The sequence below is a fragment of the Tachypleus tridentatus genome, chromosome 8 (genome assembly GCF_004210375.1).
Source record: "Tachypleus tridentatus isolate NWPU-2018 chromosome 8, ASM421037v1, whole genome shotgun sequence".
In the NCBI taxonomy this organism is placed as follows: Eukaryota; Metazoa; Arthropoda; class Merostomata; order Xiphosura; family Limulidae; genus Tachypleus; species Tachypleus tridentatus.
In genome coordinates, this window is record NC_134832.1 from 146,321,633 (window position 1) to 146,340,485 (window position 18,853).

An 18,853-nucleotide genomic window follows, 5' to 3' on the forward strand; every position below is an offset into this window, starting at 1 on the left:
AAATTGCTTTTTGAACTCAATGAGATACACATGCAAATTTGCTTTTTAATTGATACATTGCCTTTATGTTAGGGCAGTAAATATTTAATATTCATTGACACGGTACTAAAGCTATTTATATAATAACTTTATAAATGTTAAAACTTTGGGTGATTGTAATATAAATGAATAGCATTTAATTAAATATGCAATAGAATATCTTCGGTCATCGTCACAGAAGAAGGTCGAAACGTTGTTCACTCCTCTACGTAAAATATTTTCTTAACCTAAAACGAGCCGTTTTCACATTTATACGAATCCCTGATTGTAGCGTTTTAAATCCGTAGAGTTACTGCTGTACCAACGGGGACTTTAGGCTATTGTGTTATAGGTTTAGATTACCGGAATCGAAACTTAGCTTTATTATTATAACACTATAGGTGACAGATTCATCACCCAGATTTTGTAACTCTTTATGCATGCACGGCTTTATGAGATAATACGACAGCAAGTTTAAAAGTATTTCAGGCGCTGATTTATACGTCCAAAATGGCGCATGGATAGAAGTTACACGGTTATATCGCATGCACAATCAGCATACATTTATGATATACAAAAAAGAAAGTCTGATTTTGGTGAAGTTCTTACTATACGGAATAAAACTAAGTTATATAATGTTTTATATGTTTTGTGATATTCTAATTTAAAGTGGCACGTGCTCTTTGATGAAGTGTTTGGGTATCTACTTTATTTAAGTTATAATACACTCCTTTTGTAAGTAGTGCCATCTAGTGTTATAAAGCTAAAGACTGAAATTTCATGACCTCAAGGAAAATATTGGTTGACATTTTAATTGGAACGAAACATGAAATTAAAGATAGTTAGCTATAATATGTAGATGTCATAAGTTGCCCTCCTTATAAAAAAACAGTATATGACTAAGTCTTTATTCTGCATTATTTTCAAAATTTTTAATATAGGCTGATTTAGCAAGCCATTTTAATAATGACGGATAGTGCTGTCAGTTGTAGTTGTTTACTACCGTCCTCTGCTGTGTATTGAAAAGTCATCACAGCAGCCAAGGTCACTGGGTATGAACGAAATGGCATTTTCCGTAGGTGTCGTCTTCTGATTGTGACACTGTCATTTCAAACGTGCTCATAAATATCCTCTCCTAACAGCTAAATTTTATTTTAAAAAACGAACAGCGTAAACGTTCCAAATAAAAACTTTTATATTGATATAAGAAGCAAAAATATTTAGAATGATTTTGTTTATGTACGATATTTTATGATTAATATTCCTACATACGAACAAGATCGTACAAGACACGGTAACAATAAATCGCAAATAATAATTCATGTTAGATGATAATTCTTCTTCTATTTTAAATTTTCAAGAAGCTTAAAGTGAGTTTATTCTACGTTAATGCATTATTTTTATTTGAAAAATCGCTAGAAGAAAGTTATGGCTGAGAGGAATGTTTTGTAAATTCAGCAAATATATCAGACAGATTTCAGCGTTTTCATAATGGCTTCTGATTATTTAATAAACGGCTGGGCGTAGCCAAGTGGTTAAATCACTCAACTCGTATTCTGAGGGTTGCGGGTTCGAATTCCTGTCACACCAAACATGCTCGCCCTTTCATCCGTGGGGGCATTATAAATGTAACGGTCAATCCAACTATTCTTTGTTAAAAGAGTTAGCGGTAGGTGGTGATGAGTAGCTGCCTTCCCTCTAGTAACTGGAAAGATGAAAACTTTTCGTGGTTTTAGGATATATAACCTTAACATAAATCTAATTAATAATTAATCAATATTTTATATAATACTCATTTCTAACTAGTTTTTATCCTTCATTTCGGCTGCTTATTTGCCGCTATCATCATCCTGAAGAATGTTCTGGAAAGGACCACTTCTGTTGTACCAATAGCGAAGATTCGATCCTGGATCTTCTTGATATAAAAGCTCACAAGTCTGGTAATTTCTCGTTGTCCAGAACTTTTGTTTCACTGTTTGCTGTTTCAAGGCAGGTGAGTAATGGCGGACCAGTAGCCTGTTAAAATGGTATAAAGTTATTGAGGTGAATGCACACTGGTGTTACACTGCTACACCTATCAGTACTGCTTTACAACTGGTAACTAGTATATCTCAATTGTTCCAACTCTCTTGTAACTGAATATGATGAAGCGACTCTCTGTTTGATGGACTCTCAACCTACCAAGTATGTAAGTGGAAGTAGGAAGTATAGCTTGTAGATCTTAGTTGTTTTGGACAGTGGTCTTACAATGTAAGACTAGAGGGAAGGCAACTAGTCATCATCACCCACCGCGAACTTTTGCGGTACGCTTTTACAAACGTGGGATTGACCGTCGCATTATAACACCTCCACGACTGAAAAGGCGTACATGTTTGGTGTGACAGGTATTCGAACCCGCGATTTTCAGATTAAGTCGAACGTCTTAACCACCTGGTCTTGCCGGGCCTAGAAATTAAGCAAAAGTCACAGGATGTACTTCATCGATCTACATAAAAGTCATTTTGTACATCACAAGCTTCAGCTTACAAGCAAAATTATCCTTTAGAGCCTTTCAGTATAGGGACCATGCCTTCCACCATTGAACCATTTCCCTTTATTTTGCGATATTACAACTCCACAGCTACCCCACAAAGTCATCTTGGCAGGTTACTATTTACAGGGTGCCTGAAAAGACAGTTGACAAGTTATATATAACAACCATTGCTATCATTTTTCATCATTAGCACTTAAAGTTTCTACTGTGTAATACTTATCTGAACCCAGTGAGGTCAACAGTGATGTAAAATATAGATATTGGTAAAAGTGTGGAACAGATAAAACTCTTTCAACATCTAATTAAGGACCATCGTTTAGACAGTCACCTGTCATCATAGCCACATATGATTCCTACATCACAGATAGGAGAGAGGTGGTTTAGCATTCTCCCCCGGAGTAAATAAACATTATGCATGTCAAAAGTAAATAATTCAAATTTTCTACAATAATCACGAGAATAGAACTGAAAACCATAAAGCAACTTTTACTCTGAAAAGCAATAAATCACAAACTGAGACTGGTCTATAGGCAGTATTGTAGAAAATTCAGAGGGACCAACGCCAGATATGTAGTCGAGTGCAAAGCATGTTAATATCATCACCTGTATATATGTATGTGTGCGTGTGTGTTTGTGCCATGCCATGAAGAGGTAAAGCAAAACGAGAAAGCTGACAAACTCACAGAGGAGTCTTCTTCAATAGAAGATGTAATGTATTTGTATTATAAAGTTATTTTGATATCAATATCTGTTTTAGTTAAATATATATTTAGAAATGCATGCAATTTATACTGTTAAATATGCATTGCGAAATTCCTGCCTATTACCTAAATTTGTAGAAGTTTCTCGAGTTTAAGAATCAACGATGTATGTTTTACGAAAATACTAGCGTATCATAAAGTATTGTTGGCCTAACTGAAATTTCTGGAACCTGCCTAAAGTTTGTAAATCGACGTACCAAGCGACAATTTATATTGTTGATTTAATACAGTGTTTATACTATAAATGCCCGAAACTATAATTGTGATAAACGCTTATTAATCGGAAAACTGTAGATATTTGACCAGAAACGTTTATATATTTCGAACATTAAAAACTGTTTAATTCAGCGTATTCACGTTTGACGTTAGTATTTCTACATGCACATTACATATTTTCGTCGGTGAAAAATTCACATGTGCTCAATGATGGAGCTAGTTATCTTCCCATTAATGGGTAAATGTGCTTGTATCAACACAGAATTAATTCGCTCATCGTAAACCGTCAATAAAATATTCTGTTCAAGACCAGAGAGAAGACTCCTTATTGTTTGCATATATATCACTATTTGTAATAACCGTTATTATAAACATTATTATTGTTTATGTATTGTTGTTGTTGTTTCGAATTTCGCGCAAAGCTACAACGAGGGTTATCTGTGCTAGCTCGTCTCTAATTTTGAAGCGTAAGACTAGAAGGAAGGCAGCTAGTCATCACCGCCCACCGCCAACTCTTGGATACTCTCTTACAAACGAATAGTGGGATTTCTACCGCCACTTTTAACGCCTCCACGGCTGAAAGAGCGATCATGTTTAGTGCGACGGGGATTCGAACCCGCGACCCTCGGATTAGGAGTCTAATGTCTTAACCCACCTGGCCATCCTGGCCTACGAAGGGGACTAATGCAACTCCTGGAATTGTCATATAGTGTTCAACTCAATCCAACATTAGGATTTAACTTTGTCTATTTCAGAAATTCTTGCAAACTAACACAAGGGTTATCTTCACTAGCGGTGTCTCTAATTTTGAGTTGGTATGTTAGAGCGAAACTTGTTTAATCATTTTGTAGGCTAATTGGAATAAGAAGTTTTAAGAAACTACAGCAGGTGCACAACACTTTTTGTGAGCAAATGTAACAAAAATCACGAAAGAAGTTCAGAAATTTACGAAATACAATGCTAACATTTCGACTTGAGATAATATTTGAACAGATCTTGTCGAGTGTGTTCTAAAACATATGATTTTAAATATTATTCTTTTATTGAATAAAATATATAATAAATTAACAACATTTGTCCACCTCCCATTGCATATGTATTTTTCTTTAATATTAATTTCACTAATAGCATTAATTAGAACATTAATTAATAATTAATGTTTAATTATTTTTCTAAGTTTTCACTCTAAGGAGTATTTTTTACCATTAGTTTATTATATAATTTCAGGAATACTCTAAATATCAAAAGCCAAAACTTGAGGTATTTTTAAAATGACAGTTAAAGATGTATTTAACAGCAGGTGAACGCAGTTTACGAAATATGTATTCTAGTGATGGTAAGAATAATCTAATTATCTATATTCCTTATTGGGTAAACTGGGAATGTTTCATTAAAAACATTTATTATCTGATCTCTCACACATGACATGTATATCTTTGCTTCAATTTATTTTAAAACTAGATTTAGGTGTCTTCTACTGTAATTAGAAAATTGAAAATTAATAGAAAATTTAAAAAAAAAAGTGAAATTCTAATCCACCCTTTTCATACGTCTTTTGAGCCTGTACATTTCTCTTAGAACCAGATTATTTATCATTGATCATTTACCAACCATAATATTTTTCTTATTCAGACGATTTTATCTTTGCCGTTAATTTGAAGTTAAAAATAATTTTTAAATGTAAAATATATCCCGAGTTGTTTTCGGCCATGCGATAGAAACGTTTTTATCAGAATATATTTGCTTGATGAATTTCTTCGAGATTACTAATTTAATATTAAGTTAACAGTTTTGTGACGTATAAAATACATTGTGTGTGTTTTCTTATAGCAAAGCCGAATGGGGATATCTGCTGAATTTACCGAGGGGAATCGCACCGTTGATTTTAGCATTGCAAATCTGTAGAATATAAAATAGAATGTTTGCTCTTAATTATCTTTAAGCTATCGCAATAATTTGATTTTGAAACGTTCAAGTAGTCAACAAAATGAACTTAAAAGTTCATCTGAAAATAAATGAACGCGTTTCAGTAATTTGCTTTTGTATTCGTAGTCTAACTGAAAATATGAATAATGATTGCACAAAAAGACAACAAGAAATGATTAAATTAGTTGATCCATATGTTTTACAGTGGTACACAAAACATACACTAGATAAAAATATGATTATATACCCTGCAGAATGAAAATTGGTAATTTAAATTAACTATGTATCAGTCTTAATTTAATTAATTGTAAGAATATCTAGAATTTAACGAGACAAGCTCAGAAAATCTGCATAAATAATCATTGTGTTTAAAATCAAGAATATTTTGATTAAAATACAAGTATGTTACTTGACGTCTAATTCAGCCACATAATATTCACAATATATCACCACTCTGGCACAAGTTAAAATAAGTAATAAATATATGAATCCCTTAACTAGAAATCTAGGAACTCAAAAAAGAAAGAAATAAAATCGAAAGTTACGTAAAAGCACGTTGTCTCGACAGAAAATTTAATCGTTGTGTCAACAGGCTTGTAGTTGCCAAAGGGGATTCTTGGAAAAGATTACATCGAAGGTTTGAGTGAGATCTTTCTATATTATCACTAGTACAATCATAAATGAGGGTGGCTTTCTTTGTCGCAGTAAAACCTTTGGTTATATTAAAATATCTCATTCACTATCAAATTCGGTTGATATTTATGTCTTAAACATACGTGGATAATATTGTTTTGATTCTTTTCACGAGAAATGTTTTTCTATTTAAGTAAAACGAATATAAGTATTTTTAGAACTGATAATCACGTTTCGTCCATGTGTGTAATACTTTCTGAACTATTGAAGCAAAACTTTATTAGATCATTTGGGATTGTAGCTTTATTTCGTATTCTCTTCTTTAGAATAAATTAGAGATATCAAAATTCCAGCAAAATATAAATATTTAAGAACAATCTTAAGTATTGTTATAACCATTAAGTGAAATATCTTAAGTATTATTATAACCATTAAGTGAAATATCTTAAGTATTGTTATAACCATTAAGTGAAATATCTTAAGTATTGTTATAAGCATTAAGTGAAATATCTTAAGTATTGTTGTAAGCATTAAGTGAAATATCTTAAGTATTGTTATAACCATTAAGTGTTGTGAATTAAGGACACATCTACACAATGGCTATCAGTACCTGCCCACTCATTGGTATCGAAAGGCCGTTTTAGTGGTGTGAGTCCAGAGACATACTTGTGTGAAAGACCTAAAGTATTGTAAAATCATAAAGTAAACAACTCTAAGTACTGTTTTAATCATGAAGTTATCAACTCTAATTATTGTTATAATCATAAAGTAAACAAATAATTATTGTTATAATCATGAAGTAAACAATGTTAAATATTGTTATAATCATAAAGTAAACAACTCTAAGTACTGTTATAATCATGAAGTTATCAACTCTAATTATTGTTATAATCATAAAGTAAACAAATAAATATTGTTATAATCATGAAGTAAATAAATAAGTATTGTTATGATCATGAAGTAAACAACAATTCTAAGTATTGTTATGATCATGAAGTAAACAACAATTCTAAGTATTGTTATAATCATGAAGTAAACAACAATTCGAAGTATTGTTATAATCATGAAATAAACAACAATTTAAGTTTTGTTATAATCATGAAATAAACAACAATTCTAAGTATTGTTATAATCATGAAATAAACAACAATTCTAAGTATTGTTATAATCATGAAATAAACAACAATTCTAAGTATTGTTATAATCATGAAATAAACAACAATTCTAAGTATTGTTATAATCATGAAATAAACAACAATTCTAAGTATTGTTATAATCATGAAATAAACAACAATTCTAAGTTTTGTTATAATCATGAAATAAACAACAATTCTAAGTATTGTTATAATCATGAAATAAACAACAATTCTAAGTTTTGTTATAATCATGAAATAAACAACAATTCTAAGTTTTGTTATAATCATGAAATAAACAACAATTCTAAGTTTTGTTATAAACATGAAATAAACAACAATTCTAAGTATTGTTATAATCATGAAGTAAACAACAATTCTAAGTATTGTTATAGCATGATGTAAACAACAGTTCTATGTATTGTTATAATATGATGTAAACAACCATAAGTATTGTTCTAAGGATATTAGATACCCAAGAATAGAACAACCATACTAATATTTATAAGAATAGCTTGGTAACTCTAAAGTAAATAAAAACTAACAGAGATTGGAGTATGGGTATTTTTTCTCATCAGAAGAAATTACCAGATCTATTTTAGTAGTTGGACTATTTGATTAGATTTTTCAGATGAAAATTGAATTTAGGTATCTTAATTTAATGTAGTGGTATTGGAAAATTAAGACCTCGTATTTGAATTGTCGTCACGGAACATGCTTGCCCTTTTAGGGCGTTATAATTAATGGTAACTCCCACTTTTTGTTGGTAAAGGAGAGTTGATGGTGGATAGTGATGACTAGCTGTCTTACACTGCTACATTAGGGACGGGTTGCACAGATAGCCCTGTTATAGCTTTGCGCTAAATTGAAAAACAAAGAAAGAAACTGTTCTTACACCCTCACGAGAACAAAATATACAAGGTGATATATTGGCAACGGGGTGCAATCCATGGATTTCTGTGTCCGCAGTCCGCGAAGCGTTAGGCTTTAGTAGATCGCGAAACAAGATGGCATCTCACCCATCGAGCCATAAGCTGCTTAAAGACTTTAAAAATTGTAAATTTGAAACTACTGGAGGTGTTTTTGTTCTCTGAAACACATTTTGGGTGAGAATTTAAATTATGTTTTAAAATCAATCGAAATAGTATTGGTAACTTCTTTTTTTTCAAGTTAAAAGTTATACCAAAAGTATAAGTTAAATGTTTTCTACAGCTGAAGCCGCTTTGCTTTTGTCAGTAAGGACACTACTATAGAAGTGACATATATATGTATATTGAAGTATGCAACCCAACATGATTAATGTAAGAAATGTGAACTCTATGCACGTAAAAGTGTGTGACACAAGCTGCTTCCTATAAAAAAGATAAACTGTTTCTTCATCGATAGTACGACATAAAATGTTTCGTATAATAACTGTAATGTATTTGTGCATAAAAATATGAGTACAAGTATTTCCTATAACAAACGTAGTATATTTGTATATGAAAAAGTACACGACACAAAATGCGTCTTTAACATATGTTGCTCCATTTGCACAGCAGAATCTTATCACATTGTGAATTAGGTGACACACCTTTACGATATGCTTCTGTGAATAACAAAATTTTGTGGTCTAGATAGGTTGGTTTCGCAGCCGATGAGGAAACACAGATAAAAGCTTTAATATCGAAGTTATTTAATATAATGTGTAATTAGTTAAGTGTTCCATATCATTTGCCTAATTAGTGTTTCACCTTATGAACGACAGGAGGTTGCTGTACTTATTTGCAAGGAAATAAGTAAGATAAAGACTAGAGATACCACATACACCCAAACCAAGTTACCTACATTAATTCTCCTTAGCACTAGCTAGGACACGTGACAAAAACATGATTCGTGGCTCCGACCCAGAACGCCCTCAAGAGCAAATACACTTCATTTTTTATCCCAGAAAATGCCCATCTATCTATGTTAAGTATAACCTGACATAATGTGACAGTGCATTTAAACAGCCACGTCTGATATTAACAACAAAAAAAAAGTTAAGGTCTATACAACTGTTCAGATATTCTGACAGCAACGTTTTTTAACTTTATCTACATTGGTCCTGGTGCTTCAACGCTTCCCAATAAAATAAAAGTAGATGCATATTTACTGATGTTTATTATTGCATCACCTATGAGAATTCAACGGTACCTGTGTGAGCTTATAGTTGTAAACGTAGGGGTGGGTATAGGACAGCCAGCCAATTTTGACAACAAACAACGTACATGGAATTGGCGACTATCGCTGAAGAAGAAGATATTTTGAAAATAAATCAGAATTAAAATAACCTTCTATAACTAACTTTCAGACAACACTAACAATTTTTTTCGTGTTATTTCAAACTGTAAACGTGTCACAACACCGTAGTTTTGTCGAGCTCCGCCATAACAGGTTTAGTTTGTGAAAATATTTGATTTATTAACACATTAAAATATAATAGCAATGAAACCAAATTATAACGCACGTTAATAAATCTAATCATTTATTTCTACGCGTCTGAGCCAAATCTTTTAACAGCGATATCAGATTTCGAATAAAACGTACTTCTCAGAAGAAAAACCTAATTTTCTAGGCCGGCTAGACATACACGATAGCAATATTTTATAAAGTAAACTAGTTTTAATATAGCCTAGTATTACTACGCTAACCAGTCAAAAGGGCACGTACGGTATTATTTAAAGAGGAGAGACACAAGAAAAAGAAACACTGTAATGACATTGATTAATTACAAGGAAAAGAACAAAAATGAAGAGTTATTATCCAATCCATAACTACAATTATTTTAGCGTTGGATCAGTAACGAAGTTATCGTTACAAACGTTTTTTTTTAACCCTTATCTATCGACCTTCACAATCTATCATATCCAAATGTCAGGAGGTTTCAAATGATTCCAAATGAATTTCTTTATAGATATTTTGTTTTGATAAAGTACCAAAACTTTGGTTGCTCAACCATCGAGATCCTGTTTCATGGTTGTAAGAAGAAAGAAGTGGTTAACTGGTCAGTAAATCCAAGAGTCTGCTGTCTGTTTCATTTCGTGTTGGTAACGGATCACACAAGTTTTACTTCAATTTAAAACAAAACAAAACACTTTTTACTTAAACAATTTCGATTGACATTATTATTTAACAATCTAGGCCTTAATTATGAATTACGTGTTTAAATTTTTTAAAGAAAAATACGTGAGGCGTTCAGTTATGAAGTACATCAATGTTATAAAGTATACACTTCCCCTCGAATATAGCGTGACACATTGTTTACATTGTGTCGAACGATGGATTCGTGTGCTCATTCTTAAGGTCCTGTTAACTTAAAGATACTAGTGTATTTTATAGGATATGTATGTAGTATTAAGATAAATGTTATAATATTACTTCTATTCTAGCCTGTTAAAAACACCACTGTATTATAAAGGATATATATGAGGTATTACGAGGTATGTTGAAATGTTACCTCTGTTCTTGCCTGTTAAAACCAACACTGTATTATATGGGATATATATGTGATATTACGATGAATGTGACAATGCGACCTCTGTTCTTGCCTGTTGAAAATACTAGTCTGTTGTACAGGATACATATGTGGTATTACGATGAATGTTGCAATGTCACCTCTATACTTGCCCCTTAAAAATACCACTGTATTGCATAGGATATATACGTGTGGTGTTACGACGAATGTTGCAATGTGAACCCTATTCTTGCCTGTTAAAAAGACCAGTGTGTTATATAGGATATGTATATATATCTGGTATTACGATAAATGTTAAATGTAACATCTGTCCTTGCCTGTTAAAAAACACACTGTATTATATAGGATATCTTTGTGGTATTACGATGAATGTTACAATGTGGCATTGTTCTTGTCTCTTAAAAATTTCATTGTATTACATAGAGTATGTGTGCGATATTACGATAAATGTTATAATGTGAAGGCCCAGCATGGTCAGGTGGTTGAGGCGCTCGACTTGTAATTTGAGGTTCGCGGGTCCGAATCCTAGTCACACCAAATATGCTCACCTTTCAGCCGTGGGGGCGTTATAATGTGACGGTTAATCCCATTATTTGCTGGTAAAAGAGTAGCCCAAGAGGTGGCCGTAGATGGTGATGACTAGCTGCTTTCCTTCTAGTTTTATACTGCAAAATCAGGAATGGCTAGCGCAGATAGCCCTCGTGTAGCTTTGCGCGAAGTTCAAAAACAAATACAACATGAACTGTATCCTTGCCCATTAAAAACACCACTGTATTATATAGGATATATATGTGGCATTACGATGAATGTTAAAATGTGATTTCTACTACCTGGTAAAAAGACCAGTGTATTATATAGGATATATATGTGGCATTACGATGAATGTTAAAATGTGATTTCTACTACCTGTTAAAAAGACCAGTGTATTATATAGGATATATATGTGGTATTACGATGAATGTTACAATGTGACGTATGTTTTGCTTATTGAATCACAACTGTATTGTATAGGATATATACCTGGCATTATGATGAATGTTAAAAATGTGATCTCTATTCCTGTCTCTTAAAAACACCACTGTATTATATAGTATATATATATATATATATATTATATGGTATATATATATGTGATGTTAAGATGAACGTTGTAACGTGACCTCTGTTTTTGCCTGTTAACAATGAATAATCGAATTGACTGGCGTAGTGTAATGCTCCTGAGACTGAAAACGAGAACATATTCAGTAATGGGTTTCAATCGCGCAACCCTGAAAATGCGAGTAGAGAGCCTTAACCATAAGACCATGCTAGGACTCGGTCATTATTGTGTAAAAAGATAACTTCTATTTTTCTTGGTGCTACAATGTGACCATTGTTCTGTGTGTTGGGTGTTACAAAGTGGCCATTATATTGTTCAGTAGGAAGCGACACCTGGAATTGTTCCAGGTTTTATTTTATACCTTCAAACATCTGACCAGCTTTACCACTCATAACGAACTGACTGAGTGATTTATTAATTACTTAGCATGCCATCGAATTCCTTGATGCGTTAACTGGTTAGTTATGATGTCAACGATCGCATAAATGGCAGAAATAGCACATAGAATACTTGTCAAAATCTTGATGGATTATTGGATAATCTTCTGAATGTGGTGTTGTGAGCTATATTTTTAATATTTCAGTTAAGATGTTTGTTTGCCAAACAGAGGTAGCCATGAAAATGATACAATCATCTCGAAATTTCATGTAATAATTTTAAAATGAGAACCATTTAAATGAGTTAATGAGTTTATCATATCAATGTCAGTTAGTGAGTTGAAATTGAAAGTTATTGCTTTATTCAGTTCGCCAGGAAGTCAGTGTGCTTATAATCGATTAGTTAGCGATAAATATGATCAAGTTAAGCATGTATTCGGTGTGGAGCTTCTGATGAAAGTTTGTGTCTGAAGTTAAGGCCTTCATGTGAACGTAACTCGTAACAAACATTATTGAAGGCATAAAGTAATTCGTCATTACAACTTGGAGTGGAATTGACATGATTTTTACTAATTAATCCTAAAAAGAAGCATGTGTGTGTTTTCTTATAGCAAAGCCACATCGGGCTATTTGCTAAGCCCACCAAGGGGAATCGAACCGTTGATGTTAGCAGTGTAAATCCGGAGACATACCGCTGTACTAGCGGAGGGCTGAAAAGAAGTATATCTATATAACATGTTATTATATTTCTAATTTCTAATAGAAGTGGAGTTAATTTGAAGAAAATACAATATAATTTTAACTAAATTTTAGTGACGACAACACTTATGGAACGAAATAACTTTACTGGGGATGACGAAACAGTTAAGATAAAACCAAGAAAAAAATGAAACAGAAAAGTAATTGAAAAATAAGAAGAAAAATAAAATAAGGAGACAAAACTCACAGACGAGTTAAAAGAGAAACGTTTAAATAATAATTAAAAACAAATTAAATCTGATTAAGATAAGCTGTTACAGGGGCCTCAACACTATGATTGATGAAGTACATAAATACAGAAACATCACGGAAATATATCAAACGAGTAGAGAAAGGTTTTAATGGCAAAGCAGAAGAATTAGATAAATAAATCAAATTCACTATATAACCTGAATTCGAACCTATCACACCATTTACTGTATAATATGATGTAAGATAAACTATGTGGTTTATCCTAATTATTATTTGCCAGTTTCAACTGAGCTTCTCAGACTATCCACCTGTGTCCCTTCATAATCCACCTCCAGAATCTAGCTGATTCATTTACCAACACCCTTCAGTCACGAAACCAGAGGACAATGATGGAAAGGTACCATAAGAGACACATTAGGCTCAGATGGAAATAATTTCCAGATTGAACAGGTGGAATAGTAAACAACAAACTATTCATCTAGCTGCTCGTTTAAAATGGAACAGCTTTAATAGATCAAGTGACCTTATTACTGAAAGCCACAACAATTATCAAGCACTGGTAACCTGTCTTACTGAACAGAGAGTGACACGCTAGAAGGAAATATCGGAAGAAAAGTTTAAGAGCAGAATGTGGAAAAACAAAAGATCCTAAACCAACTTCAAGATGAATCGAAAGGCTTATCCAACTGCCTTAGCTAGATGCTCTATGTTAAATTGAAAATTCATTGGCAAGTGGCCAGTTTATAGATATCATAACACATGAAGATGTGATAAAGAGGTTAAAGCAAAGAAGTTATCCATTTGTCAAGGAAACTTGAATCCATTGAATTCGCACATGAAAAATCAGATTCAGATTATTGAAATGTTAATTCTCTCTAACTCTGAGTTAAAAAGGTTCTCGAAGGAAACAAAATTGTCAGCTAGTGTAATATAGTGTTGAAGTATCACTTCAGTGAGTTGATGTTGATGTGTTTGGCTCTTTACCATAAAATAAGAATGGGAATAAGTGTTGGTAGACTATTTCATCAAATGGTTAGAAGTAATGCTGTTCCTAACCAAGAAGTTGAAATTTAACAAGAAAAATTAGCAATGAATTCTTTTCACAACTTGTAATGTCTGTAGAACTTCGCTTAGAAAAACAGATGGAGCCCTTTGTCAGCTTCTGTTGCAGAAATATCTCAGACCCTCGAAAACACAAATACCAAGATGACAGACATCATTCATCTTCTGATGGCAAGATGGAAAGATCCATGTGTACATTTAACTTGATTAGCCATTTACTTGAATGAACATAAAAATACGTGAGAAGAATATCTTTACTGTTATCGATGAGTTAACCACACGAAGATATAATCCACATATCATTATCACAGATATTTGGAAAAGAACGTAAAACGTAAATGGACATTCTGTGCTTGCATTCCGAGATTGTCACTCAGCAGACTATGAAGAAAGTCTAGGTTTAAAGAAAGCATTAATTTTATAAATGACTTAACCCAGGTAATCTCAAATGAGTTGATATTAAAATATAAGACTGAATTCCATCGAGACATAGCATGACTGCACAAGAAAGGAAGATGCTAAGGTTCACAGTATTGCACTAAAAAGGATCAGTTATTTGTTTAAGGGATCCAGAAGGTCAAGCAATACAACCGAAAGGTCATCAACCTGATGCAATACAACCGTAATGATGACATAGGAAATTCGAGTAGTAAACAGAAAACTACAATGTTATAAATCATTGAATTATTCAGTTAATGGGTTTTCATTTCACTGTTAGTTACAGAATTAGACACCGAGAATTATTATCTCTATTCACGTAGTTTATTTATGTATTATCATACACATTTCATCCCCTCTATTGTTTTAAAAGAATTGATATTAGTCATTCCCACATTTCTTTCATTATTGAAAAGTTCTTGCTTTACTTTCAACTTATCTCTAAGAGATTGAAAATCTGATATAAAGTTTGCTGCGATAATCACATCTGGACAAGATGTCTTACGTCAATTTTGAAAGCAGTGACCACTTTGGATGAGGACATTAATATCTATAACATACAAGCACTATTCATCAGGACTTTTTCGTATTGTACTTTCCTTGATTGTAAGTTACCTGGAACAATCTTAACATAGAAATGGAACAGTACAACAAACTGAGTTTTTTCTATGCAGGTTGTTGTGTAAATTCACCAAAGGCTATCGTTCAGAAATGATTTTAAGAGGAAAGCTGCTCTCCTCAGAAGTTCTAATTTCTACTGAAAAATTCCACTGTGAAATTAACTATTTAACTGAAACACATCAAAATATTGTTTGTAACTCGTTATATATTGATACAGAAACTCCGTGAAACTCAGTTCCTCATCAATGACTTATAAGAAAAATCAATGATATGAAACAGGACAAGCCAATTGATTAGTGTTAACCAAACCTATAACTGTGAGCTCAAAAACAAAACAACACTGTAGAAAAATTGATGTTGACAATAACTGGTCAATAATTTAAACACTTACTCATTATATACTAACATATATTCTACACAGTAAACAGTCTGTCATTTTTCATAATTAAATTTCAAGTATGATATACAGTGCAGATTTTCTCAAAAAGCACTCACTACTTAAAGGTGGGTAAAGGCGTTTGACTCGTAATCTGAGGGTCGCGGGTTCGAATCCCGGTCGCCCGAAACATGCTCGCCCTTTCAGCCATAGGGGCGTAATAATGTGACGGTCAATCCCACTATTCGCTGGTAAAAGAGTAGCCCAAGAGTTGGCGGTGGGTGGTGATGACTAGTTACCTTCCCTCTGGTCTTACACTGCTAAATTAGGGACGGCTAGTACAGATAGCCCTCGAGTAGCTTTGTGCGAAATTAAAACTATTACACTTACATTACGTACAAAAATGAGTAACATCAAATGTTTTCTAGCTAATTCATTTTCTCTCACTTAGTGTTACAAGTACGGGTATTATACACACTACAGATTCTGCCATAAATTAGTATAATATATTTATACTGAATTAACACAATATTCAATTTATGATTATTACATGATAAAGTACAATACGCTTAGCTTATATTCATTTCAGTGAGCACTTGATTTACATCACAACCTATAATAACATACATGAACCATGCATATACATCATAATCTGTATCAATATACTTGCGCCATGGATCTATATCACAATGTACATGATCCATGAATTTACAACATAATGCATATTAATATACCTGAACCATGGATCTACATGATATTCAGTATTAATATACTTGGCCCGGCATGGCCAAGCGTGTTAAGGCGTGCGACTCGTAATCTGAGAGTCGCGGGTTCGCATCCCCGTCGCGCCAAACATGCTCGCACTTTCAGTCGTGAGGGCGTTATAATGTGACGGTCAATCCCACTATTATTTGGTAAAAGAGTAGCTCAAGAGTTGGCGGTGGGTGGTGATGACGAGCTGACTCTCTCTAGTCTTACACTGCTAAATTAGGGACGGCTAGCACAGATAGCCCTCGTGTAGCTTTGTGCGAAATTCAAAAAATAAATAAATAATAAATTAATATACTTGAACCATGGATCTACATCATAATACATATTAATGTACTTGTGCTGTGGATCTACATGACAATCTGTAATTATATATGAACCATGGATCAATATAGATAAACAAATTGATATACTTGAACCAAGGATCTATATTATGATACGTATTAATATTCATGAGTCATAGATCTAGAGAATAATACATATTAATATACTTGAATCACGGATCTACATCATAATCTATATTAATATACATGAGCCATGGATCTAAATAATAATTTGTATTAATATACTTGATCCATGAATCTATATCATAGTATATATTAATTTACTTGAGCCATGGATCTGCATTATACTGCATATTAATATACTTGAGTAATGGATCAACATCATAAACTATACTAATATAGTTGAGCCATGGATCTATATCATAAAGTATATTAATATACATAGGCCATGGATTTGTAACATAACACGTATTAATATACTTAAGTCACGGTTCTTCATTGTAATCTGTATTAATATATTTGAACCGTTGATCTACATCATAATACATATTAATATACTTCAACCATGGCTCTACATCATAATACATATTAATATATTTGAATCACGAATCTACATCATAATCTATGTTAATATACATGAGCCATGGTTCTATATAATTATCTGTTTTGATATACATGAGCTATGGATCTATATCATACTCCACATCAATCTACATGAGCCATGAATCTAAATTATACACTGTATTAAAATACAGGAGCCATGGACCTATATCATAATGCATATAAATATCCACGAGCTGTGGATGCACATCAATATTATTATACTTGAACATTAATCGATATCATTACCCATTTTAATATTATTGAGTCATGGATCTAAATTATAATATTTTTTTATTTTCATGTGCCATGGACCTACAGAATAATATATATTAATAAATGAGCCACGGATAAATATCATTAACTGTCTTAATATACAGGAACCATGGATCTATAGTATAATACATATTAATATGCTTGAGCCATGGATCTGTATTATAATCTATATTAATATACCAGAGCTATTGCTCGATATCATAATCTGTATTAATATACATGATCCACGAATATTCAGCAAAATACGTAATAATATTCTTAAGTTATCGATCTTCATGATAACGTATTAATATACATGAGCCATTGATCTATATCATAATCTATATTAATTTACCGCAGCCATAGATCTATAGCATAATCTGTATTAATATTCTTGAACCAATGATGTACATCATAATCTATATTAATATAATTGAGACATAAATCTGCATCATGATCTGTATTAATATATTTGAACCGTAGATCTACACCATAATACACATTAATATAATTGACAATGGATCTACATCGTAACATTTTTTAATATACTTAAACCACGGACTTACGTCGTAATCTCTATTAATACACTTGAACCATGCATCTACTTTCTAATCTGAATTGAAACACTCGAACCACGGATCTACATCACAATCCATATTAATATACCTAAGCCATTAATCTATATAATAATCTATATTAATATACATGAGCCGAGGATCTATATCATAATCCATATTATTATACATGAGCCAGTAATCTAAATACTAGTCTGTGTTAATATGCATGAGTCATGGATTTATATCGTATTACATATCAATATACTTAGACCATGGATGTACGTCGTAATCTCTATTAACATACATGACCCAGCACGAAACAGCTCGGTTAAGCTTTGCTGAGAAGCACCAAACATGGGACGTAGAAAAGTGGACGAAGGTTTTGTTTTCTGATGACAAAAAATTAACCTGAATGGTCCAGATGGCTTCCAACGTTACAGGCACTATAAGTATATCCCACCGGAGACATTTTCTACACGACACAGTGGAGGAGGTTCCACCATGATCTGGGGTGCTTTCTCCTTCCATGGAACAATGGAGCTACAGGTTATACAGGGGTGTCAAACAACAATTGGCTACATTGGCATGTTGGAGAAAGCATCCTCATTGATTGAAGGCCCTCGCTTGCGTGGAAATGACTGGATCTTTGAGCAGGACAACGCTGCAATCCACAATGCCCGCAGGACAATGGACTTTTATGGCGAATAACGTGATTTCTTTGGACCATCCAGCATGTTCGCTGGAACTGA